The 27,934-nt window shown below is 36.2% G+C and overlaps 1 protein-coding gene across 5 annotated transcripts in view; it reads left to right on the forward strand.

The window, feature by feature from the left end:
- Nucleotides 1-27,934, forward strand: part of Fstl5 (follistatin like 5) — a 749,493-nt gene that overhangs the window by 249,380 nt on the left and 472,179 nt on the right. The gene's annotated exons all lie outside the window — the stretch shown is intronic.

The following is a 27,934-nucleotide window of genomic DNA, read 5'->3' on the forward strand; positions in this document are numbered from 1 at the left end:
AATACCAGAGAAAATCACCTTTGTTAGTTAATCTTTAATTGCTGTGACAAAATACTTGCCATAAATCACTTAAAAAGAAGAAATATTTATTTTTACCCGTGTTTTCGAAGGCTTCAGTCCAAGTTCAGCTTGAATCCATTGTCTTCGGCCTGAGATAAGGCAGAACATCATGGTGGGAGTATGTAGCAGAAGAGGCTGTTCCCCTCACAGTGGCCAAGAGAAAGAGAGAAAAGGGTCAAAGACAAGCTGTACCCCCTGAAAGGTACACTCACAGTGACCTATTCCCCAACCAGGACCTCATTTCTACCTCCGCTCAATAGTATCAGAGCCCTTTCAATCCAATCACTTTTCAATGATTGAATCCACCAATTGTTAACCGAGCTTTGAACATATGAGTCTTTTGGGAAGCATAACCATAACATCAACTGAATAAAGAAAAATATTTATTTTGGCTCATGGTTTCAGAGGTTTCTATTCATGACTGCTTTGGTCTGTTTCACTGCACCATGATGTTGGATCACTATTGAAGGTAACTACTCATCTTATGGTAGCCAGGCAATGAAGAAAGAGGAAAGGAATGGGAGGCCCCAATAATCTCTTTAAGGGCTTGCTCTCTATGAACTAATGTCTTTATTCTAGGACCTACCTCTTAAAAGTTCTAACATTTCCCAATAGTACAAGTCTTTAACACAGGGCCCTCTGGGAAATGTTTCAGTTCTAAACCACAACAAACCCTGGCAGATGGGATATCATTACAGTGTAGTCTGTGGAGGAGATTAAGGTATGGTCTGCACTGACAATCTAATCTCTATACTGTGTTTTTAAAGGAAAGCTCAGAAAGATCAAATTGTTAAGTGCACAAAAAACAGCCCTTTTTTCCAACCTTATTTCTAATTAAATCAAAGTAAATGGACCAATCTGAGCGAGTCTCTATTTTAAACTCTGTCTTCTTCTCACCTAAGTACTTAGCCTGAATTCCTGTGTCATACTCATTCTGTTGCTTCCAGTTGGCTTTCTTCTAGATACTGGTGTAATTTTATCTCACCTCTACTAACTAGTATTGAAGAAGAAAGTATGGTTATTATTGGCAGCAACAGTAGTATTGGTAGGACTTGGATCTTGGCATTTTCTAGAAGGACTTACAGATGTCTTCAGGACCTCCACCCTTCTCTACTCTTTTACCATAAAATGTAGTTGTACACTGACTCAGGATATTGGATGTTTTGATTCTGCAGCTTATCACAAATTTGAATGTATTGGGTTCTAACTTCAGAATTCAGATGCAAAAATCAAGGTTAAAACAGTGCTGTACAAAGGTAGGTCCCCAAGAAGCTTCCAGAGTCATCGCATCCTACATACAAAGAAAGCTGTATCACAAACCTAGTTTAACTCCCTTCTCTGCTACTGAGCTGCACTTTGTTTTTGTTTGTTTTTTCAGCATTTGTTTAGTTTTTTATTCATTTATTCACATGTGCATATATTATTTGGGCCATTTCTCCACTCTACCACCCACCCTCTCATCGTCCTCCCACCCCACCTCCCACTTCCAGACAGAATCTGTTCTGCCCTTATCTCTCATTTTGTTCAAGATAGAGTATAAACAATAATAAGAAAGACAAAGTGTTTTTGCTAGTTGAGATAAGGATAGCTATACAGAGAGATTCCTAATATTGCTTCCATGTACAAATGTGTTACATTCTAAGTTGATTCATCTCTAACTGTCCTTTTCTCTAGTTCATGATCCCCTTCTCATATTGACTTCTGTCACTATAAACTTTTTGTACTAGTTCCTCTGCAGTGGGGGCATCAAATACTATCATGTTTTATATTTCTTACCTATCCCCTTACCTCCTGTGTGTGCTCTCCCCTTCTCATGTGCCCCAAGTCCAACCACATTTCTATATTTGCCCTAGATCTAATGTCCGCATATGAGGGAGAATATAATGATTTTTGGTCTTCTGAGCCTGGCTAACCTCACTCAGGGATGATGTTCTCCAGTTCCATCCGTTTACTCGAGAATGATAAGATTTCATTCTTCTTCATGGCTGAGTAGAATTCCATTGTGTATAAATACCACATTTTCTTGATCCATTCATCAGTAGTGGGGCATCTTGGCTGTTTCTATAACTTGGCTATTGTGAACAGTGCTGCAGCAAACATGGATGTGCAAGTGCCTCTGGAGTAACCTGTGTCGCATTCCTTTGGGTGTATTCCCAGGAGTGGGATTGCTGGATCATTTGGCAGATCTATGTTTAGATTGTTAAGAAGCCTCCAAAATTTTTCCAGAGTGGATGCACTAGTTTGCATTCCCACCAGCAGTGTAGGAGGGTTTCTTTTACCCCACATCCTCAGCAACACCTGTTATTAGTGATGGCTATTCTAACAGGGGTGAGGTGAAATCTTAGTGTGGTTTTCATTTGCATTTCCTTTATGGTTAGAGATGGCGACCATTTTTTCATGTATTTTTTAGCCATTTGAATTTCTTCTTTTGAGAAATTTTTGTTTAGTTCACTTGCCCATTTCTTTATTGGTTCATTAATTTTGGGAGAGTTTATTTGTTCATTAATTTTGGGAGAGTTAAGTTTTTGGAGTTCCTTGTATATTCTGGTTATCAGTCCTTTGTCTGATATATAGCTGGCAAATGTTTTCTCCCACTCTGTGGGTGGTCTCTTCAGTTTAGAGACCATTTCTTTTGTTGTGCAAAAAATTTTTAGTTTTATTAAGTCCCATTTGTCCATACTTTCTCCTAGTTGCTGAGCTGCTGAGGTTCTATTGAGGAAGTCCTTGCCCATTCCTATGACTTCCAGAGTTCTTCCTGCTCCTTCCTGTACCAACTTTAGAGTTTCTGGTCTGATATTAAGGTCCTTGATCCATTTTGAGTTGATACTAGTACAGGGTGATAAACATGGATCTAGTTTTAGTTTTTTGCAGTTTCCAAAAACATTTGTTGAAGAGGCTGACTTTTCTCCATCGCATATTTTAGTGCCTCTGTCAAAAATGAGGTGGACATAGTTGTGTGGATTCATATCTAGGTCCTCTTTTCTGTTCCATTGGTCTTCATGTCTGTTTTTGTGCCAGTACCATGCTGTTTCTATTGCTATTGCTTTGTAATATAGTTTAAGTCAGGTATTGTGATACCTCCAGCATTGTTCTTTTTGCTGAGTATTGCTTTGTGTATTCACAGTCTCTTGTGTTTCCATATGAACTTTAAGGTAGATTTTTCAATCTCTGTAATGAAAGTCATTGGGATTTTGATGGGAATTGCATTAAACATATAGATTGCTTTTGGTACTATAGCATTTTTATTATGTTGATTGTAGCAATCCATGAACATGGGAGATCTTTCTAACTTCTGTAGTCTTCCTCGATCTCTTTCTTCAGGGGTTTGAAGTTTTCCTTGTAGAGCTCATTCACATCCTTTGTTAAGTTTACTTCTAGGTATTTGAATTTTTTTGAGGCTATTTTAAATGGAATTGTTTCCTTACATTCCTTCTCAGTTTATTCATTGTTGGTGTATAGAAAAGCTAATGATTTTTGTAAGTTGATTTTGTATTCTGCAACCCTACTGTAGCTGTTTATCATGTCTAGGAGTTTGGGGGTAGATTTTTTTGGGTCTTTAAGGTATAGGATCATGTTGTCTGCAAATAGAGATATTTTGACAATTTCTTTACCTATTTGTATTCCTTTTGTTTCTTCTTCTTGGCTAATTTCTCTGGCAAGGAATTCCTGTACTATGTTGAATAGGAGTGGGGATAGTGGGCATACTTGTCTCATTCCTGATTTTAGGGTAAATGGTTTCAGTTTTTCACCATTACATATGATGTTGGCTGTAGGATTTACATATGTAGCTTTTATAATGTTGGGATACTTTCCTTCTATTCCTAGTTTTCTTAGAGCTTTTATCATGAAGTGGTGTTGGATCTTATCAAAGGCTTTTTCTGCATCTATTGAGATGATCAAGTGGTTTTTGTCTTTGCTTCTATTAATGTGCTGTATTATATTTATAGATTTCCATATGTTGAACCATCCCTGCATCCCTGGGATGAAGCTGACTTGGTCATGGTGAATGATCTTTTTGATGTGTTGTTGAATTCAGTTTGCCATTATTTTTGGAGGTGTCTGTGTCTGGTTTTGGGATGAGAGTAATATTGGCTTAGGCAGTTTTCTTTCCTTTTCTATCTTGTGGAACAGTTTAAAGAGGGTTGGTATTAGTTTTCCTTTAAAGGTTTTATAGAATTCAACAGAGAATCCATCAGGTCCTGGACTTTTTTTTTTTCCTTGGGAGACGCTTTATTGCTGCTACAATTTCATTTTTTGTTATCGATCTATTCAGGTGATTAATATCCTCTTGGTTTAATTTTGGATGGGCAAAAGTATCTAGAAATCTATCCATTTCTTCAAGATTTTAAAATTTATTAGACTATAGGTTCTTAAAGTAGTCTCTGACAATTTCCTGGATTTCCATGTTGTTTGTTGTTTTCTCCCCTTTTGAATTTTTTATTTTACTGATTTGGGTTTTTTTCTCTCCTCATTTTCGTCAGTTTTTCCAATGGTCTATCAATCTTTTATTTTTTCAAAGAACCAAATTTTTGTTTCATTGATTCCTTGTATTTTTTTTTATTGTTTGTTTCTATTTCATCTCTTATTTTTATTATTTCTCTCCTTCTGTTTGTTTTGGAATTTGCTTGTTCTTGGTTTTCTAGGAGTTTGAGATGTATCATGAGATCATTGATTTGAGATCTTCCAGTCTTTTTAATATATGCAGTCATGGCTATAAACTTTCCTCTCAGGACTACCTTTGCTGTGTCCCATAGGTTCCGGTAGGTCTTGTTTTCACTTTCATTAACTTCCAGGAAACTTTTAATTTCTTCTTTTATTTCATCAGTGACCCATTGATCATTGAGCAATAGGTTGTTCACCTTCTAGTTGTGTGCATGTTTACTGTTGTTTTTATTGTTGTGTTTTAGTTTTAATGCATTGTGATCTGATAGAATGCATGGGATTATTTCTATTTTCTTATATTTGCTGAGGCTTGCTTTGTGCCCTAACATATGATCCATTTTGGAGAAGGTTCAATGGACTACTGAGAAGAATGTATATTATGCAGAAGTTGTATGAAATATTCTGTAGACATCAGCTAGGTCCATTTGACCTATGGTGTGATTTATTTCTAGAATTTCTTTATTTTTTGTTTGTTGACCTATCTATTGGTGTTGGTGGGGTATTAAAGTCCCCCACTACAACTGTGTTGGAATCTATATATGTTTTTAGGTCCTTCAGAGTATGTTTGATGAAATTGGGTGCATTGATCTTGGGTGCATATAGATTAATAATTGTTATTTCCTTTTGGTGTATTTCCCCTTTTATTAGTATGGAATATCCTTCTTTATCTTGTTTGATCAATATAGGATTGAAGTCTACTTTGTTGGAGATAAGTGTTGTTACTCCTGTCTGTTTATGGGAACCATTGTCTTGGTAAATCTTCTAGCCTTTCAACTTAAGCCAGTGTTTGTTTCTATCAATGAGATGTGTTTCCTGTAAACAACAGATTGTTGGATCTTCTTTTTTAATCCAGTTTGTCAAATTGTGTCTTTTGATGGGGAAATTAAGTCCATTTACATTCAGTGTTAGCATTGATACATATGTGTTGATTCCTGTCCTTTAGTTGCCTTTGTTGTTTAAGGGTTTGATTGCACGCAGCTAAATCAGTGTTACTCTCTACTTTCTTTCCTTTTCTTCTCCTCTGATTTGGTACTGCCTGTCCTTTCATGGTTTAGTATACTTTCATTTTCTGTGTGCAGGGTTCTTTGAAGAATCTTTTGTAGTGGTGGCTTTGTGGTCATATATTGTTTTAGTTTCTGCTTATCATGGAAAACTTTTATTGCTCCGTCTATTTTGAATGATAGCTTTGTTTGGTAGAGTATCCTAGAGTTGAAGTTATTTTCATTCAGTGCACAGAAAACCTCACTCCATGATCTTCTTTCTTTTAATGTTTCTGATGAGAACTCTGCTTTGATTTTGATGGGTTTACTTTTGTATGTTATTTGTTTTTCTCTCTTACAGCCTTCAATATTCTTTATTCTCTGTGCTTGTTGTTTTAGTGATACTATGTCATGGGATAGTTCTATTTTAGTCAAGTCTGGTGTCCTGGAGGCTTCCTGTACATGGATGGGCACAGTTTTCTCTAGATTTGGGAAATTTTCTGTTATTATTTTGTTGAATATATTACAAATTCCTTTTGCATGCACCTCTTCTCCTTCAATACCCATTATTCTCAGGTTTGGTCTTCTGATGGAGTTAGTAAGTTCTTGCATATTCCTTTCACAGGTTTTGAGTTGTTTGAGTAATAATTTTTCAGTTTTTCCTTTAATTTCCATTTCATCTTCAAGTTCTGAGATTCTGTCTTCTGCTTGTTCTAGTCTGCTGGAATGGCCTTCCATTGTGTTTTTGTATTTCTGTTTCATTTTTTTTCTTGAGGTTTTCCATATCATGGGTCATTTCATCTTTAATGTTGTCAATTTTCATCCTTACTTCACTTATCTCTCTATTTATGGTGTTCTCTGTTTCACTTTGTTATTTATTTAGGGCTCCAATGAGTTCACTTATTTGTGTTTGTGTCTTCTCATATTCTTTGTTTTTATTGTCTTGGAATTTCTTGAGTGCCTCCTGTACATTTTAGTTGACCTTGTCTAGTATCATCTCCATGAAATTCTCAGTAATTTCTTCTTTAAGGATGTTCTTGTGAGATTAGTTGGGTTCTTTGGGATCATCTATCTTTGTTTTGTTGAGGTCTGGAACTGGTTATCCATTTTCTTCATTTCCCTCTCACTCTTGTACTAATTTATTTTGGGGGGGAAGAATGGTTTCCATCTCTTTTCCATCTTCCCACTCCGTGGGAAGTAGCACCACTCCGTGCTGTTAATGACCCTGTTCTGTGTGTAATCAGGAGAAAAGAGAGAAAGGAAAAAAAGAAAAGAATATATATAAGACCAAAGAAATCAACAGGGAGAGCCAGTTTACTAACCAACAGTGAACTGTTGGTCTGCATCTCCCAAGCAGATTTGGAGCTGGCGTCTGGTGACGTGGGAGCCCTCCTGGTTTCTCAGTGTAACATGACATGGAGAAACTTTGTGCGGGCTGGGAGTTTGGGGTGTCAGATTTTTGCTTCTTCTTGGTGTTTTTTCTATGCCAAGTGTGGCTCCAACTTCTCAGCATTATTTTTGATTTATGGGGCTCACTCTGTCTGCTTCCTCCCTCCAGACGCCATCTTGGATCCTCTCTGAGTTCCAGTTTGAATGCATAGTATTCACTATAGTCAATAAATCTCAGTAGGACTCGGCTGGCCTAATCCATCATGCCATCATGTTTCCTGAACTTTGAGGTTATGTTCCTGGTGGAGGTTATGTTCTTCACTCTTATCTACCCATGGCTCTCCATTCATATCAAGAGAAGGACCTGTATTTTCTTTTTGTTTTTTCTTTAAATCACACATATTGATGATTTGGGGCATAGTCTTCTTTAAATATGTAGCTGGTTAATCGATTTCTAATCATACAACTTAAAAAAGTTACTCAAGAAACTCTTCTTAACCTTGAACATTTGTGCTGTGGCAGCAGCACCAGTAGGTGAGCATAATAGTTATTTCTGAGGAAGCACACCTACTAAATATGATATGCATTAAATATGCATTGTAGATGCATGCTATCATCAACCAAAGCCAGTATTGTGCACTAGCATTGTCTATGATGATTGTGCGTAAATTAATAATTTAAAGACAAAATAATTTCCTATAATATAGAATGTGTTTTTCTTACTTTGTTATAAAGTAAATTTTTATATGTCTCATTTGCTAAAGCAATGTCTACTAACTGCCTATTACTATGGCAGACATATAATGAGTTCATGAGAGCACATACCAGTTAGGTAATTAAAAAAAATAAGCTTAAACATTGTAATATATTTTTGTGAATATTGAATATTTATAATATATTGTAATCTTTATTTTTCCAACTGTAACAAGACCAATGACTTTTTAAACACTGACACGTATTCATACCAATATACCCTCGTACTTGCCTGGCTATGTAGCCAATGGCATAGACATTGAATTACAAATGTACAGATACATTTATCTTAGTATCAATACTTGTCATTATTACTTTTAGTATTTTTCTTTATTGACTAAAAAAAGTGCATATTTTATTATTATGGTTAGTGTTTTTGTTTTCTGTTCTAAGAAAACTCTTTTTGTGATCTGACTTCAAGCTGAATATCAAACATACCCTTCCTCCTTAACTGTAAGTAAGAAAGACAGGCATGCTAGTGCATGACTATTCAACAGGCAGAGGCAGGAGGATCTGGAAGTGAAGCCAAGTTAATGTGACTCTATCTCAAAAAAAAAAAAAAAACGGCTAGGGTGACAGCTAAAGTGCTAAAAACTTCCTATAGCCAGCAGGAGCCTCTGTATTCAATCTCCAGTAAGGAGGGGACAGAGAAAAAAAAAGAGTATCTCATGTAAAGTTGATACTAACAGTGTTGCATAGATTATTTAGAATTAAGTAATGCTTCTATAATAAACTTTCCTATTCTCTGAGAAAATAAATGGGACATTTGTCATAATAGTTCTCAGCACTAATGAATAATAAGTTGAATTTTTGAGAAAATAACACTTAACATTTCTAATTATCAAACCTTAAATCACATGAAACTGTGATCCATTTTAGGAAATGAGTGTCTTGACTCCTGAACTCTGTTATAAGACACAGAAAATCAACACATTCATGGCTTGCACCTGCAACAAGATCCATATTTAAGCACCAAAGCTTTGAGTTTGGAAATGAATGCCAGAATTTGTTAAGAGATTTGTTTGTGAAACTCTATGTTACAGTCTCTGAAGATCTTAATGAAACTGTGAAAATTTTTTTTTATATTTTAGTATTTGATTCTATAGAAAAAATGAGGGTTTTTTCCATGTAGGACTATCTTAATGTGTTGTAAGGTATTGAAGGAGATTTTTGCTTTTCCTATTTTTTTTTTCTCACTTAGCATGGTTTGAGATTTTAGTAATAGAGTTTCTGTCATTTTCATGACTTTGAGTTTTACCTCTTGTTAGCATTTTGACTGAAACCAAACTGAAAATGTGGAGAATCAGTGTGGGAAAGAGTAACATAGCTGGGCTTGGATGACACATGGCATTGCAGTGCCTGACTTTCAGTTAACTAGTGAGTAATCTATGCATCCAAAGCTTCCAGAGAAAAACAGGTTATACAGAATTTGGGGAATCCAAACACCATTTCTTCAAGAAGACCTTATTACCTATAATTAAACACCCCAAAATGCTCCATGATGCTCAGTAAAATTTAATGTCTAATTTTGGGGAAAATTCAGTAGGCTTTCTACAATTGAGCTATACTGCTTTCAATAAGTTTTTTTAAAAAGCCTTGGGGTTTTGTGTGTAAGATTCATGCTGTTTGATTTTACTTCTTATAAAACACATTTTACTAAAATTCTATAGTTATAATAAAAATATTTAAATAAACCATGTTTGAAATGGTACAGAGATGGAGAAAAATGAAAAGAGTGGTTTCATGTAATAATAACTTGAAGAAATGTGTATAAAAGTATTTTTCATTTTTCTGATTTTTGCAGGAGAATAGTGTAATGGTTTTTGATGGGGATTGGAAAGGGGAGATTTTTAAATTATCTCTTTAGTGCCTGAAGGAAATGAAAATTATATTCAAATAGAACCCTGGGCCAGTGACATCAATAGTGTCTTTTAAATTTGTTAAAAGTGATGGTATATAAAGTGAGAAGAGTAATTTATAGAGGACTTAATAACCTAGCTAAAAGAAGGAAAAAATTAAAGGAATGACATGAAAAAAATGTTACAGCTTGGAATTTGACATCCTTGAGAATTAATACCTATTAAAGGGATATAACCAAAAAGACTTGGAAAGGTGTTTGACATAGTCTACCTTCAACTGCCTCTTTAGGATGAGTAGCCAGATAGTGCTGATTAATTCCCCTCACCATGCAAATATCTAAGAATGGTTATCAAAATTTTAATACTGGATAAGTTAGCAAAATGTAAGATAGCAGATACAAGGGCAGATGAGGATGAAGTCTACCCACAAAGCTTGTTCTTTTAGAAATAACTTGAAAAAAGAAAACTATTATACTTCAATTCCTCCATCCTCACTTTAACAAGACATAAGTCCAATGAAGATCTTAAAATGGGGACATCACTACTATAGTCAAATTTTACCCCAGTGCCTGCATCTATTATTTTTAAGTGTTATGTCCCCTTGTCTGATAATTTAAAGGTTCTATGTTTTAAAAAGTAGAATGAAATACCTCTGTCCTTTCCTGTGGCAGCAGACAAGGTTGGTGTGGTCAGGTTTGGTGGTACTGAATGTCATGTCTCTGGGATTCTCCATCTTTACTCTGTGAACTGAAAGTCTAAATACCTGTGTGTCAGGGTAGATATCATATAATTTTTCTCATTAAAATGATTTTATAGAGTGCCTTTTGGGCAGGTACTGTATTCACTAAACTAAATCAAAGTAGGTCAAGTATTATAGATAATCTATAATTGGAGACAAGAGTAAGTTAGCAAATATTTTAAGGAGAATGACTAATCTTCTCAGGATATATCTAGCAAAGAGTATCTGTGTAAGAATGTTCCACATATATTTAATTTATCTGGGTTTTAGTATATATATAAATACAGTCTTATCCTTGTGTATTTTCCTAACTACATATCCTTTCTTTAGAGGATTTGAATAGGATTTATAAAAGACAAGATTAGTTCTAGCTTTCTCAAAACACCTCAACTGAATTTTAATACCCCAATCAAAATTCAGTGGCAACTTAGGTTTCATTTGATCTAGATAACACCTACAATGTAGACTTCCTCACTGGTTATACCCTCTACCTGCTCAGTCCTTCTAGTCTTCTGTTCTTTTTCATAGATCCTAAAACAAGCAATCCCCTGCCTGTTTTTCTCTGTTTACAGGTTAATCCCCAGACCTGGCCCTGGCTCACAACTTACTCCCCTCAGCCCTCATGTCTTCTCTCCAGGCTTGCCCTCATCAAACCCCTCTCCAAACTTTTCTTAAAATACCAAATAGTAGCAGAACCAGAACTAGCAGTATGTGTGCCGTCTGCTGCTTGTTGGGATTTCCCATTAAAATGTAAACTAGGAAAGGCTATCAACATGGCCTTTCTTACAGACTATATATGCTCAGCCTCTAGGATGTGATGGATGAATGAATCTTTAAAAATCCCTTCAAATTTCTTAAGAGACAATAATAAATATGATTTATCAAAAACAGTCATAGGTTTTAAAGAAAGTGAGTTTACTAAGAGCTAAATACAGGTAGCCAGAAATTATTCTTAAACATGTTTAGCTATTATAAAATTTTATTTTTTTAATACTCACTTCTCAGACTTCCTCTCCCAGAACTGCAGTGGCACACTGTCAGTATATTCACTAAATATAATCTGCTATATGTAGGCTGCTTTGACTTTTACTTTTATAAACATTCGAGTGCACTAAAAGAAGGAGTCTAACCTCTTCTTTGGTTTATTTACTTGTCAACGTTATTCTTCTGTTTTTCTCTGCTCCCCAATACCAAGTAACATTCCATAAGAAGAGAGGTATTATATCATTTTTGTCATCACTGCATCAGGCAGACATTTTCTCAAGCATCTTTCCTAATTGACATGTTAGTTTTTACTTACTATTTTGAAAAAAGAACTTCCTTGTTTAATATGCTAATGGAGTCCTTAATCATCTAAAGGAAAAATATTCAATAGATTTCACAGAGCATGTGAGATCAATTTATATATTTATTTGTTTGTTTAGTCATGTATTTACTTTTGTTTACACTGGAGTTAAAATTGTAGTATGTTAATATACAGAATCAAATGCCCTGTCACACATGGTGATACATATCTGCATTCTCAGAACTTGGGAGGCTAAGAAGGTGGGTCCCTAGTTCAAGACCAACCTGGGGTACAAAGTGAGCCTTGTCTCCAGAACAAATGGATGGAGATATAGTTCAGTGATAGAGTGCATACCCTATTTCCCAGATATTCTAAGAAAACAGATACAAAATCTTTTTGAATTAAAAAAAATCTTTCTGTAAAATTATGCAAATGTCTACCTAATTAGAAAAAGTTAATTCATTCAAATTTTAGATACTTAAGATTTCTTGTGTTATCAGATTTTGCAGGTATAATAAAAATTATTAAATGCAAATTCCATTTTATATATCATAATCATTGTTTTTTAATTGGAAAATAAAAATCATTTCTAGTATGTTTAAAAGAAAATTGAAGATATGAACTTTTACTAACTGTCTTAAGCTGATTTAATATTGTGTACTTTAGGTTTAGGGGTTGAAAAATAATCATCTCTCCAGCAGATAAATAAAAATTTCCATTCAGAGAATTAATACATTGAAAGAGGTCAACTAAGGAAATTATATGACCTGATATCAAAGGCAGCGTGATCATTTTTTGGAAATAATATTACATTGTTAGTTCAAAGTATAAGAAATTGTTAAAAGTAGTTATTTTAATCTATAAAAGTATTTTTTGCTACACTCTAACATGTGACTTATTATTTTTACCTACATTAAAAAATGAAATAGTTAATTTCTTAATGAAAAACTCTGAATTTAAAAAAAAGATGTTTATGTAATCATTGGCCACAGTTTTGAAACTTTAGAGACATGGAATTAAAAGATAGTGACAACATATCAAAAATGTTAAGTCTAAAGCTATATTTGATAGCTTAGTTATCTAGACACATACATAGTGTCAACTGTAAGTATCTGTGACCACATAAGTGGAGGAAGAAACTGATGCTTTCTTGTCCTTGCTGCTGTGCATATCGCTTCTCCAAGGAAACATTATGGGAAGAAAAGCAGCAGATATGTTCCCCTGTGTTTTTGCTTGTGGTAAAACATGAAGTATAATCTCTATACTTCAAACAAATAGTTCCAAGATGCTATTTGTTAATGTCATCACTGCTACTTTGAAATCATTGGTCCTCTAGATAATGACTGTGCATGTAAAAATATTGTGCCATGTAAAAATAATCCTAATAGTAGTGTTTTGTGAAAATTTACCAGTACTGTAGTCTGGATATGGAATTTTTCTCAAGTCCCACATTAAAGACTTGTTCTGCAGTGTAGTATTATCAGGGAACCTCTAGAAGGTAGGGCCTAGTAGAAAGAAGCTAAGGCTTTGGGGCCATAGTCTTGATAATGGGATCACAACCCATTCTCTTCCTCTCTCGCTTTGCTTCTTGGCTGCCAATGGGTCAGTCACTTGGTCTGTCATGCTCTCCCCACTGATGTACTGTGCTGCCAAAAGCCAAAAAAGCAGTGGGCCAAAAGCTCAAAAACTCTGAGCCAAAACGAACCTTTATTTACGTTTTTTTTTTAAAGAGATTTTATTTTATTTTTTTTCATTTTCCTTTTATTATTCATATGTGCATACAAGGCTTGGTTCATTTCTCCCCCCTGCCCCCACCCCCTCCCTTACCACCCACTCCGCCCCCTCCCTCTCTCCCCCCTCAATACCCAGCAGAAACTATTTTGCCCTTATCTCTAATTTTGTTGTAGAGAGAGTATAAGCAATAATAGGAAGGAACAAGGGTTTTTGCTGGTTGAGATAAGGATAGCTATACAGGGCATTGACTCACATTGATTTCCTGTGCGTGGGTGTTACCTTCTAGGTTAATTCTTTTTGATCTAACCTTTTCTCTAGTACCTGTTCCCCTTTTCCTATTGGCCTCAGTTGCTTTAAGGTATCTGCTTTAGTTTCTCTGCGTTAAGGGCAACAAATGCTAGCTAGTTTTTTAGGTGTCTTACCTATCCTCACCCCTCCCTTGTGTGCTCTCACTTTTATCATGTGCTCAAAGTCCAATCCCCTTGTTGTGTTTGCCCTTGATCTAATGTCCACATATGAGGGAGAACATACGATTTTTGGTCTTTTGGGCCAGGCTAACCTCACTCAGAATGATGTTCTCCGATTCCATCCATTTACCAGCAAATGATAACATTTCGTTCTTCTTCATGGCTGCATAAAATTCCATTGTGTATAGATACCACATTTTCTTAATCCATTCGTCAATGGTGGGGCATCTTGGCTGTTTCCATAACTTGGCTATTGTGAATAGTGCCGCAATAAACATGGATGTGCAGGTGCCTCTGGAGTAAGTCTTTTGGGTATATCCCCAAGAGTGGTATTGCTGGATCAAATGGTAGATCGATGTCCAGCTTTTTAAGTAGCCTCCAAATATTTTTCCAGAGTGGTTGTACTAGTCTACATTCCCACCAACAGTGTAAGAGGGTTCCTTTTTCCCCGCATCCTCACCAACACCTGTTGTTGGTGGTGTTGCTGATTACGGCTATTCTAACAGGGGTGAGGTGGAATCGTAGCGTGGTTTTAATTTGCATTTCCTTTATTGCTAGAGATGGTGAGCATTTTTTCATGTGTTTTCTGGCCATTTGAATTTCTTCTTTTGAGAAAGTTCTGTTTTGTTCACTTGCCCATTTCTTTATTGGTTCATTAGTTTTGGGAGAATTTAGTTTTTTAAGTTCCCTATATATTCTGGTTATCAGTCCTTTGTCTGATGTATAGTTGGCAAATATTTTCTCCCACTCTGTGGGTGTTCTCTTCAGTTTAGAGACCATTTCTTTTGATGAACAGAAGCTTTTTAGTTTTATGAGGTCCCATTTATCTATGCTATCTCTTAGTTGCTGTGCTGCTGGGGTTTCATTGAGAAAGTTGTTACCTATACCTACTAACTCCAGAGTATTTCCTACTCTTTCTTGTATCAACTTAAGGGTTTGGGGTCTGATCTTAAGGTCCTTGATCCATTTTGAGTTAATCTTGGTATAGGGTGATATACATGGATCTAGTTTCAGTTTTTTGCAGACTTCTAACCAGTTTTCCCAGCAGTTTTTGTTGAAGAGGCTGCTATTTCTCCATCGTATATTTTTAGCTCCTTTGTCAAAGATAAGTTGCTTATAGTTGTGTGGCTTCACATCTGGGTCCTCTATTCTGATCCACTGGTCTTCATGTCTGTTTTTGTGCCAGTACCACGCTGTTTTTATTGTTATTGCTTTGTAATATAGTTTGAAGTCAGGTATTGTGATACCTCCTGCATTGTTCTTTTGATTGAGTATTGCCTTGGCTATTCATGGCCTCTTGTGTTTCCATATAAATTTACCAGTAGATTTTTCAATCTCTTTAATGAATGTCATTGGAATTTTGATGGGAATTGCATTAAACATGTAGATTACTTTTGGGAGTATCGACATTTTTACTATGTTGATTCTACCAATCCATGAGCATGGGAGATCTCTCCACTTTCTATGTTCTTCCTCACTCGCTTTCTTCAGAAGTGTATAGTTTTCCTTATAGAGGTCTTTCACATCTTTTGTTAGGTTTACACCTAGGCATTTGATTTTTTTTGAGGCTATTGTAAATGGAATTGTTTTCATACATTCTTTTTCAGTTTGCTCATTGTTAGTGTATAGAAATGCTAATGATTTTTCTATGTTGATTTTATATCCTGCTACCTTGCTATAGTTATTGATGATGTCTAGAAGCTTCTGAGTAGAGTTTTTTGGGTCTTTAAGGTATAGGATCATGTCGTCTGCAAATAGGGATATTTTGACAGTTTCTTTACCTATTTGTATTCCTTTTATTCCTTCTTCTTACCTAATTGCTCTGGCTAGGAATTCTAGTACTATGTTGAATAGGAGTGGAGATAGTGGGCATCCTTGTCTGGTTCCTGATTTTAGAGGGAATGGTTTTAGTTTTTCTCCATTATGTATAATGCTGGCTATAGGTTTGTCATATCTAGCTTTTATAATGTTGAGGAACTTTCCTTCTATTCCTAGTTTTCTTAGAGCTTTTATCATGAAATGATGTTGGATCTTATCAAAGGCTTTTTCTGCATCTATTGAGATGATCAAGTGGCTTTTGTCTTTGCTTGTGTTAATGTGGTTTATTACATTTATTGATTTTCGTATGCTGAACCACACCTGCATCCCTGGGATGAAGCCTACCTGGTCGTGGTGAATAATCTTTTTGATGTGTTGCTGAATTCAGTTTGCCATTATTTTGTTGAGGATTTTTGTGTCAATGTTCATTAAGGAGATTGGCCTATAGTTCTCCTTTTTGGAGGTGTCTTTGCCTGGTTTTGGGATAAGTGTAATACAGGCTTCATAAAATGTGTTTGGCAGTTTTCCTTCCCTTTCTATTTCATGGAACAGTTAAGGAGGGTTGGTATCAGTTCTTCTTTAAAGGTCTTATAGAATTCAGCAGAGAATCCATCAGGTCCTGGACTTTTCTTTTTGGGGAGACTCTTGATTGCTGCTTCAATTTCATTTTGTGTTATAGATCTATTCAGGTGATTAATTTCCTCTTGGTTCAGTTTTGGATGATCGTATGTATCTAGAAATCTGTACATTTCTTTTAGATTTTCAAATTTATTTGAATATAGGTTCTCAAAGTAGTCTCTGATGATTTCCTGGACTTCCATGGTGTTTGTTGTTATCTCCCCTTTTGCATTCCTAATTCTACTAACTTGGGTTTTTTCTCTCCTCATTTTAGTCAGGTTTGCCAAGGGTCTATCGATCTTGTTTATTTTTTCAAAGAACCAACTTTTTGTTTCATTAATTCTTTGTATGGTTTTTTTGGTTTCTATTTTGTTGATTTCAGCTCTTATTTTTATTATTTCTCTCCTTCTATTTGTTTTGGGATTTGCTTGTTCTTGTTTTTCTAGGAGTTTGAGATATATCATTAGGTCATTGATTTGGGATCTTTCAGTCTTTTTAATACAGGCACTCATGGCTATAAACTTTCCTCTCAGGACTGCCTTAGCTGTGTCCCATAGGTTCTGGTAGGTTGTGTTTTCATTTTCATTGACTTCCAGGAACTTTTTAATTTCCTCTTTTATTGCATCGATGATCCATTGTTCATTAAGTAATGAGTTATTTAGTTTCCAGCTGTTTGCATGTTTTTTGTCTTTACTTTTGTTGTTGAGTTCTACTTTTACTGCATTGTGGTCAGATAGTATGCATGGTATTATTTCTATTTTCTTATATTTGCTGAGACTTGCTTTGTGCCCTAGGATATGATCTATTTTGGAGAAGGTTCCATGGGCTGCTGAGAAGAATGTATATTGTGTAGAGGTTGGATGAAATGTTCTGTAGACATCTACTAGGTCCACTTGATCTATTGCGTATTTTAGATCTTGGATTTCTTTATTGAGTTTTTGTTTGGATGACCTATCTATTGATGATAATGGGGTGTTAAAGTCTCCCACAACCACTGTGTTGGCGTTTATATATGCTTTTAGGTCTTTCAGGGTATGTTTGATGAAATTGGGTGCGTTGACATTGGGTGCGTACAGATTGATGATTATTATTTCCTTTTGGTCTATTTCCCATTTTTATTAGTATGGAATGTCCTTCTTTATCTTGTTTGATCAATGTAGGTTTGAAGTCTACTTTGTCAGAGATAAGTATTGCTACTCCTGCCTATTTTCGGGGGCCATTGGCTTGGTAAATCTTCTTCCAGCCTTTCATCCTAAGCATATGCTTATTTCTGTCGGTGAGACGAGTCTCCTGTAAGCAACAAATTTTTGGATCTTCTTTTTTAATCCATTTTGTCAAATGGTGTCTTTTGATGGGTGAATTAAGTCCATTAATATTAAGCGTTAGTACTGATAGGTATGTGGTGATTCCTGCCATTTAGTTGTCTTAGTTGTTTGAAGGTTTGATTGTGTGTACCTAACTTGATGTTACTCTCTACTGTCTTGCTCTTTCTTATCCTGTGGTTTAGTGCTGCCTGCCTTTTCATGGTTAAGTTGGGTGTTACTTTCTGTGTGCAGGATCCCTTGCAGAATCTTTTGTAATGGTGGCTTTGTGGTCACATATTGTTTTAGTTTCTGCTTATCATGGAAGACTTTTATTGCTCCATCTATTTTGAATGATAGCTTTGCTGGGTAGAGTATCCTGGGGTTGAAGTTATTTTCATTCAGTGCCTGGAAGATCTCACTCCACGCTCTTCTTGCTTTTAATGTTTCTGTTGAGAAGTCTGCTGTGATTTTGATGGGTTTACCTTTGTATGTTACTTGTTTTTTCTCTCTTACAGCCTTCAGTATTCTTTCCTTAGTTTCTGAACTTGTTGTTTTAATGATGATATGTCGTGGAGTAGTTCTATTTTGATCTGGTCTGTTTGGTGTCTTGGAGGCCTCTTGCATTTGTATGGGAATATCTTTCTCTAGATTTGGGAAATTTTCCGTTATTATTTTGTTGAATATATTATGCATTCCCTTCGCTTGCACCTCTTCTCCTTCTTCGATGCCCATGATTCTCAAGTTTAGTCTTTTGATGGAGTCAGTGAGTTCTTGCATTTTCTTTTCACAGGTCTTGAGTTGTTTAATTAATAGTTCTTCAGTTTTTCCTTTAATTACCATTTCATCTTCAAGTTCTGAGATTCTGTCTTCTGTTTGTTCTATTCTGCTGGATTGGCCTTCCATTTTGTTTTGCAGTTCTATTTCGTTCTTTTTTCTGAGGTTTTCCATATCCTGGCCATTTTCTTCTTTAATGTTGTCTATTTTTGTCCTGAGTTTATTTATCTGTTTATTCATTGTGTTCTCTCTTTCACTTTGGTGTTTATACAGTGCTTCTATGGTTTCCTTTATTTCTTCTTTTGCTTTTTCATGTTCCCTTTTTTTGTTGTCTTTGAATTTCTTGAGTGTCTCCTGTACATTTTGGTTGACCCTATCCAGTATCATCTCTATAAAATTCTCATTGAGTACTTGTAATATGTCTTCTTTTAAATTATTCTTTTGGGCTTCATTGGGTCCTTTGGCATAGTTTATCTTCATTTTGTTGGAGTCTGGATCTGAGTTTCTGTTCTCTTCATTCCCCTCTGGTTCCTGTACTAATTTTTTGCTGTGGGGAAACTGGTTTCCCTGCTTTTTCTGTCTTCCCATCATTGTCCTTGGTGTTGTTACTGTCCCTGTACTGTGTGCAATTAAGTATTTTCTAGCTTGTAATAATAACAATGGTAATTAGAATGGAAGTGTGAGCTGAGATGGAAAGCAAGAAGTTGAACAAAAGGGGAAAACAAATATACAGACAAGAGGGAGAAAGCAGAAGAAGGTATCAGACAAGAGAATTTCAAAGGTATAAACAGGGAGTGTTAGTGTACTAATCGACAGTAAGCTGAACAGACATTAGAGAGACAGAGAGAGGATTGAAAATCACAGATAAAAAAATAAAAAATAAGTAAATGAAAGTAATAGCTATATATAAAAATGAATTAAAATAAAATGGAAAGTAGAAAATTAAAAAAACAAAACAAAACAAAAAAAACCCAAAAAACTTCCAAGTTTATATGCAATGCAGTTTCACTCTTAATAATTTGGGTGTCTGTCTCAATCTCCAGTCCTGGAGTTGGTGCCTCAGATGTTGTTCTGTAGTTGTCTCATCAAAGGGGATGCATAAAGTAGAACAAAACTACACACTCACACACACACACACACACACACACACACACACAAAACAAAAAACAACAAAAAAAAGCCCCACCAAGTGTCCCAAGTTCAAATGCAATACAGTTTCAGTAAGTTTTTCCGCTTGCAGGTGTAATTCAGTTGTTCTCTCATCAAAGGTAGGGAGAAAAAGAAAAAAAAGCGTCTGAAGACAGTTCTGAGAGTGGTATCTGCAACTGTGGCTTGCCTGCCTGCTGCTCTCAGCCTGTAGCTGGCAGCATTATTTATGCAGATCTCTGGGGTGAGCTAGCACTCACCTGGTCCCACAGGCTTTGTTTGCTCAGAGTTCTCCTGTGTGGGAGCCTCTGCTACAGGCTTTCCTCTTTCCAAGCACTGGGAAAGGTGACACTGCCCCCGCGTTGTCAGGCCTGCGTGTTTATTTACAGTTCATGTGGGAGGTGGGTCTTCCCCCCTCTCCTCTGAAGTTTTCCTCCCACTGCCACTTTCAGAAGCTTTCCTGCTCCTGCTTACTGGGTGGTGCTGCTGCTCCTGCTGGCCGCCATGTTTATTTACAGTTCCGTGGGAAGTGGGTCTTCCCTCCTCTCCTGTGGAGTTTTCCTCCCTCAGCCACTCTCACAAGCTTTCCCGCTCCTGGTTGCTGGGTGCGCCCTCCGCTCCCACCAGAGGCTCTCTGGCCTGCCCGGCTTGTTTATTTACAGTCCCGGGAAGGATTCCCTTCCCCCAATCTTCAGCGCTCAGGGTGCCCCACCCTCTTTCCAGCATGTCTTAACTGTTCTTATTGCTTATTACTCAGTTTCTCTTTTTTTCCCGGGTGGAGGTCAGTCTGTCCAGGGGGCTATGCTGCTCTGGCCCAGGCTTGTCTGTGGGGGTACTGCGGTACCGCGAAGCTCACCTGGTCCGTGTCTTCCCAAGCCGTATGGGCGCCGGCCACTGGCGGCCCCGGGGGCCCTCCTCATTTCTCCGTTTAACGTGAAGTGGAGATTCTCTGCACTGGCTGGAAATGTGGAGGGGTCAGGGTTATGCCTTTTTTCAGTGATTATGCCTGCAAAGTGTGTCTCCAGTGTCTCTCCAAGATTTCACTATAAGAGGGTCGCTTTCTGCTTCCTACCTCTAGCTGCCATCTTGGAATCTCTCTAAAAGAGATTTTTTTTTTTCGAACCTTTAAAGTTTTAGGTGTTTTGTGACAATAAAAGAAAGCTGGCTAAGGCACTAAGTGTATATATAAATAACTATGTTATAGTGATTGGCACAGAGTGAAGAACACAGTGAATTTTCAGCATTAACATTAATACTTTATTTCTCACTGCTCTGACGTACCAAGTGTAAAATCACAGTTAAAGCCACGGTGAACAGAACTATAGTAGAAGACTCCAGAGTTCTAAAGTCAACTCCAAAACCCTGAATGTAAATTCAGCTTCATTTTTCTCTAGTTCCGACAGCTCTGGACTTTGACTTAGAAGCTTTGGTTCAGGTTTTGTTCCTTTTATTGACAAGCAGCACGGCAACTCTTGCAAGTTAAACTTAATTGACCTCATCAGATGATGTAGATCATGGAAATATGGTTCTGATCACAAAAGGATAGAATGTGTGGTAGCATTTTTCACTAATGTTTCTTTGGAAGATAGAACTGGAAGAAGAGATTATTCTCTAAGTTGAAATATAATAATGGAAAACCATGTAGCTAAGTGGTTCAGAGAACAGGACTTCAAGTCAGATTACGTAAAATTATTATGCTTCTGCTACTTGGCAAGTTATCAATTCAATTCTAAATTTTCTTATCTGAATAATAGAGATAATAACAATAGCTACTCCAGAGTTGTATTGACTGAATACTTTAAACATGTATATCACAAGGCTCAGGGCTTATGGCAGAGTAAGTATCTAATGCATATGTTAATATGCACTGTTACTGTAACTTTGGTTTGTTTTTGAAACTATTTATAAAGCTGAGAAAGCTTTATTAATAATAAATGTGCATATTCTAAAAGAAAATAATGTCCTGTCTTAAAGAAGCTTCATGTACAATTTGTACTCTGACATAAATATGCATCACACAAATCATGTATTTATGCATACCTTTACACAAGTATATTTTAAAAGAAATACCTATATATTAGTCCAAAGATAAACATATAGAAATACCCAAACAAAGCTATTTTTGTTTATTTGTTTTTTAGTTTTCCAAAAACTGTATAAAACTTGACATTGGTTGTGGTTCTATAGTTACATGAGCATGAATTAAAAGAAATTACAAAATATGAAACTTGAAAACTTTTGTCCTTGTTTTAATTTCATTAGTAAAAACAGCATTAGAGTATAATGAAGAAGAAATGAAACTCTGGTATCAGAAAGGTCTAATATTAATTTGTAGCCTACTGTGTGACTTTATCTAAGCACTCATCTTAGATTTACATTTCCTCATCCATGAACATAACACTGAATTAGATGAATGACACTGCACTCTACACTTAAAATTGCAAACATAGAACAATATACTAGCCCCAACTGTAGTTGTTTAATACTGCACCTTTTATAAATATGGTGAAAAGCATACCTATTCTACAGTGGATGGCACTCTTTTAGAAAATCTAATATGAGGTGTGCAGAATTAAACAGTTGGTTTGACATGTTAGTCTGGAACACAAAATATTTAGGCACCAGAATTGGTGAATGTTTACAGAAAGGGAAAAATGCCTCTTAGTAAAACTTCTGATGTCAATTTAGAGACCTGCATGTTCTTAAGGGTAACTTCTGAGGGATTATGGCACATCAATGGGCCCTGTTCTGGTAGTTTGCTCTGTCTTAACAGACCTTACATAGCTACTTAGGAATTACTTTGTTAACGGGGACCACAGTGAAAATCCAATTCTCAGAAACAGTTTTGAGTTACATAAAAAAGGGAAAAGAAAATATTTGAATGTTTTTAAGCCAAAGACATATATTGATTTTTCTCTCCATTGTTCTATTGATTGCAAATAATATAAAGAATTCTGGTAATCCCAGTGGTATAACTGTTAAGGATTTGATGTGATGGCTTGCTTTAGTTTGCATTGATGATGGGATTAGAAAAAAGAATCAAAGCAAGATGACTTTAAAGTATTACCACTAAACATAGAATTTGAAAACAGTCTGACAAGTGTTAATAGCTAATTGTGACCTACAAGTTCCATTATCTCTCTTAAATTTAAAACAACTGCTAAATGGATCATTTCTTTGTTATTTAGTCATTTGAGCTTCTCTTTGCTAAAGGTCTTAACCATGCAATTAGAACATAAAGATTTTATTGGTCCCTAATGATGCCAACTACAGCTGCATAATCATCATTTTAGAGTCCAAGTTCTGTCTGCTCTTAGATCTGTTGTCATTTGATCACAATTACAGAAGTATCCTTAAGTGTATTTGCTTAACCAGATGGTAAATGGCTGTATGGGGAATATATCCATCTTTTTTTACTGTATAACTGTTAAAACAGAAATTTTAGCTATGGTGGAAAAACACAGACTTGTATCATCTTAAAAATATTATACTTTTTTATTGCATGAAAAAGAAATTAACATATGCTCCCATTGAATACAACATTATGGCAAACATTTCTAAAATATGCACATACATATTTGAATAATACTTTTAATGAAAAGGCAAGTAAAGGATAAAATGATGATATAAAATGTTTATAATTCCTAACATCTTTTTTCAAAAGAAATTCTGAAGAATTTATACAGTATCTTCTTCAACTATTAACTTAAACTCTTAATGTGTCTAGAGATCATGACATTTAGATGTGTTTTGATTTACTTTATATGTGGAATTAATGACATTTGACCTGCTTAAAATTTAATAAATCAGATTATAATGTTATTTGAGAATTAGTGAGTTTATATGAAATACTTTGAGTTAATTTGGGGATTAATTCATCAAATTTAAGTTGCTGTGGAGCATGTATGTATTACAGACTCAACATAGAGGAAATTGGATTGAAATTCTTTTGGCAAAGAAGAGCTTTGTCCTGGTTGTAGGCACTCTGAACTGAGATGAATTATGAAATATAAAACCAACTTACAAATATTTGTTTCTGTTTTTCTGAAACCAGGACAAGTAGAACTGTAATGCATTGGGCAAAAAGAATTCATCTTCACTAATAACTAAAATAATAATAATAAATAATAATAATAGCTAACTAAAATAATATTACCAGTGATTTTTAACACTGCATAAAATAGCATTTAATTTGACTGGGGCTGACACTAGAAAGGGAAGCAAATGAAAGTAGGTTCAAGTTCAAAACTTAGTAGAAAATGGTAATATTCTAAAATAGTAATACTTTTCATTTTACATAAAATAATGATATAATAAACACATTATTTTAACATTTTTTTGTATCACATTATTTGTTGGTAGAGAAATATTACACTATTATTGTCATAATTTAATTTGTGATAAATGTTAATTTGTGATATTTCTCATGAACAATTTGACATCATCTGGCATCTAAACTTTAATGAACCATCAACCTATAGTTAAATTAAGTGTACCTCTAGGTGCCAGCCAGGCAAGTTATGGCATGCTATTTTTATATCTAATACAGATCATTGATACTGATTTTAAATATATCATGTAGATTTACTAATTTATACTCATTGTCACAGAAACAAGAGAGAAATAGAAGTGGATATGCAGTAACTTTGTAAATTTTTATATTTTTTGCATGAGTCAAAATCATGTCAGACAGCTAGCATATTCCCTTCAATGTCTGTGCTATTTGCATTGATTTTCTGTATGTTAATGTTTTACAAAATTATGATGTTAGATCATTCATTAAAGTGGAAATAAGTTAAGTTATGAATTTCTTTTTATAAAAGAATCTTATGTGACAAAAGAGAAGCAGTAAAAGCATAGATATGCTGTCACAGAAAGTCTCTCTGAGAAGATGGTCTGTATTCTTAGGATGTTTAACTAACAAGTACCACATTTTATAAATAGGAGCAGAAGTAATTTATACTCACACAAGTGCATTTACTTACATTATAAATAAGGTAATTAGTTCTAGGATGTATACCAAAATCTATGGACACGCATGGTTGGGGAGGGATTGATTTTTATTTGGGCTTCTCACAGTGGTTAGAGCCACTTCAGAACAATCACAGCACAGGAAATATGTCACCAAGACTGCCCAGAAAATCTGGCCAGATGAATCTTGTTTCTTAAAATACACATATTCACAATAACTGACAAATGGCAATATGCCTCCCATAGGAATGTGCTAGCATATGACCATAGAACCAAACTGTCCACTAACCCCTTCCCTCTCATCCACCTAGAACACCAGACTCAATTGTCTCCCTCACTCTATCTTCAATTCCCCATTTCCAGCTCTCTTTGAGCAGCAGCAACCAGACAGACTTGGGCATCAAGACCAGCTCTGCTGCTGCATTTTCTTATCTTCAGACCTTTAGGGTAGGGCTCTTTAGCAAAGCAAACAGTCAGCACTCAGATCAGCCCCACCTCTAACTGGGGAGAGAAATTTGAAAGGGTTAGAACTCATCCATTTGATTAGTTTACTGAAGAAGGATTTGTTTTAGTAAAACTTGCTCTCCTTTGAAATACTTCAGTGAGTTGTTTGAGATTAAAAAAAGAAGGTAGTGGGAAAAGTGAGGCCTGCTGATGCACTGAAGCCCCTCTGGCCACACACCAGCCTTCTGGAGCCCACTGGACCTCAGCAGTGGAACGTGAGCACTATGGCACAGAGGTGTCTGCCAATGCCTTTTGTCAATCCCAGCCAGGCCAATGTCTAGACTACAGCCAGTCCAAGCTGGTCACTGAAGCTTCAGTCAAGATTCTGCCTGAAATTCCATCTTTACCTCTGTACCCAGTGGTTGTTGGATGCCTCCCTGGAGGCCAAATAGGGGGCAAGAAGTAGCAGAAGGAGGCAGATAGGTTTGGAGCATGTTTCCATGTACAGGAAAGAGAACACAGGCCTCTGAGTATCCACAGAGCAATGTGCAAACTACAGTAATGACTAGAGTGAAACCTCTCACCGGAATGCAACATCTGTGGCAAACATAGGCAATGCTATTGACAATGCCACTGAATATACCCAAGTACACAGTCTGACACTTGTCTGGTAAACAGTAAATGTGTAAAGTAAACTACTTTGAGAACATTATTCATGCTCCAGATGTGTGGCCAGCATGAGCAGAATTGCTGCCATTCAAAGGATTTCACAAAAACACAGGGCTTGGGATATTCACACATGTCATCCAAAGCCATTATGTTTACTTTGTTCTCTTCACTTTGTTCAGCACGGATTTTGGTTTTGTGGCATCCAAATGCAGACAGTCATTCACCTCACAGCCTTGGATTTGTCTGATTTTGTATATAAATACATATTTATTCTTCTCTCTCTGCCTCTCTTTTCCTTTCTCTATAATGTCAATACCTAGTCTGAATGTCATTCTTCAAGAGCTGGGGAAAAACCAAAATCTTCATATGAACAGGGTTGGGCAGGCAATGTTAGTTTCAGCAGCTTGTGTTGTCCTTTCAGAGTTTTCCGATTAAAGGTCTACTGATTCACCAAAGCCAGTGACCAGGATCCTGTAGTTCTGGTGGAGGTAACTCTTACCTCCTGCATGGGCCCCCAAGACTCTGCACAGGCTACAGGAAAGCAAGTCACCCCACTCCAATAGGGGCATGGACAGGACATGAGAACCACAGATAAACAAGGTATTTCTTCCAAGTGGTCAGTTTAAAACAAACAAACAAACAACAAAAGACTGCTCAGAATGGAAAAGTAAATACTGTGAGAGAGCCAGGCTATGGACTTACATTCCCAAAACACAATTTCCTTAGTCCATCTATTCAGAGTACCGACAGACAAAAAGGCCCACAGGCCATGTGCTCAGGATGGATGAAGTCACTAGTCATCTGTGAGAATGGGCCAAAGGGCAGAGATGCAAGAAGCTACACTTCTGTCCTCCACCAGGCCTAGGGCTTCCTGTTCACAGAAGGCCTACAGCCACCAACATACAGGCCTGCACATTCTCTTTTGGCCAACTTGGACAAGAGCCACAAAATTCACTTGTCTAGAAGAGAATCCCTGCCTGTCCACTCTTAGTGTTCTTGTTTCCACCAGGTGCATAATGTTATTTGGGAATACTCTGGAAGTGATAGGTATAGGCAATGGCTTCCTCAATGGAATAGCAGCTCAGCAACTAAGAGAAAGGATGGACAAATGGGACTGCATGAAATTAAAAAGCTTCTGCACAAAAAAAGAAATGGTCTCTAAACACCCACAAAGTGGGAGAAAATATTTGCTAGCTATATGTCAAAGGACTGATAACCAGAATATACAGGAAGGTCAAAAAACTAAACTCCCAGAATCAATGAACCAATAAAGAAATGGGCAACTGAACTAAACAGAACTTTTTCAAAAGAAGAAATTCAAATGGCTATAAAACACATGAAAAAATGCTCACCATCTCTGGCCATAAAGAAAATGCAAATCAAAACCTCACTAAGATTTCACCTCACCCCTGTTAGAATAGCTATCATCAAAAACACCACCAACAACAGGTGTTGGCGAGGATGTGGGGAAAAAGCAACCCTCAAACACTGCATGTAGGAAAGCAAGCTAGTGTAACCACTCTGGAAAAAAATATTGAGGCTTCTTAAAAAACTAAACCTAGATCTGCCATATGATCCAGCAATCCCTCTCCTGAGGATATACACAAAGGAAGGTGATTCAGGTTACTCCAGAGGCACCTGCACACCCATGTTTATTGTAGCACTATTTCTAATAACCAAGTTATGGAAACAGCCAAGATACTTCACTACTGATGAATGGATTAAGAAAATGTAGTATTTATACACAATGGAGTCTTACTCAGCCATGAAGAAGAATGAAATCTTATCATTTGCAAGTAAATGGATGGAACTGAAGAACAACATCTTAAGCTACGTTAGCCAGGCTCAGAAAGTGAAAAATCATATGTTCTCCCTTATATGATGACTTTGGATCTAAAACAAATGCAGTAATATTATTGGACATGGGTCACACACTAAGGGGAGGAAATATACAGGAGGAATAGGGAAAGGTAGGAAACCCAAAACTTGAAAGTTATTGATGTCCCCACTGCAGAGGAGATAATACAGTAACCTTAAACAACAAAAGTCAATATGGGAAGGTGACCGGGAAGTAGTGAAGAGGTCAGGTAGAGATGAATCAATTTGGGTTGTAATACACATGTGCATGGAAGCAATGCTAAGAATATCTCTCTATAGTTATCCTTATCTCAAACTAGCAAAAATGCTACATCTTTCTTATTATTGCTTATGTCTTCTCTTCACCAAAATTGGAAAAGAGGGCAGAACAAGTTTTGCCTGGAA

This window comes from Castor canadensis, chromosome 9, assembly GCF_047511655.1.
Source record: "Castor canadensis chromosome 9, mCasCan1.hap1v2, whole genome shotgun sequence".
Taxonomy (NCBI): Eukaryota; Metazoa; Chordata; class Mammalia; order Rodentia; family Castoridae; genus Castor; species Castor canadensis.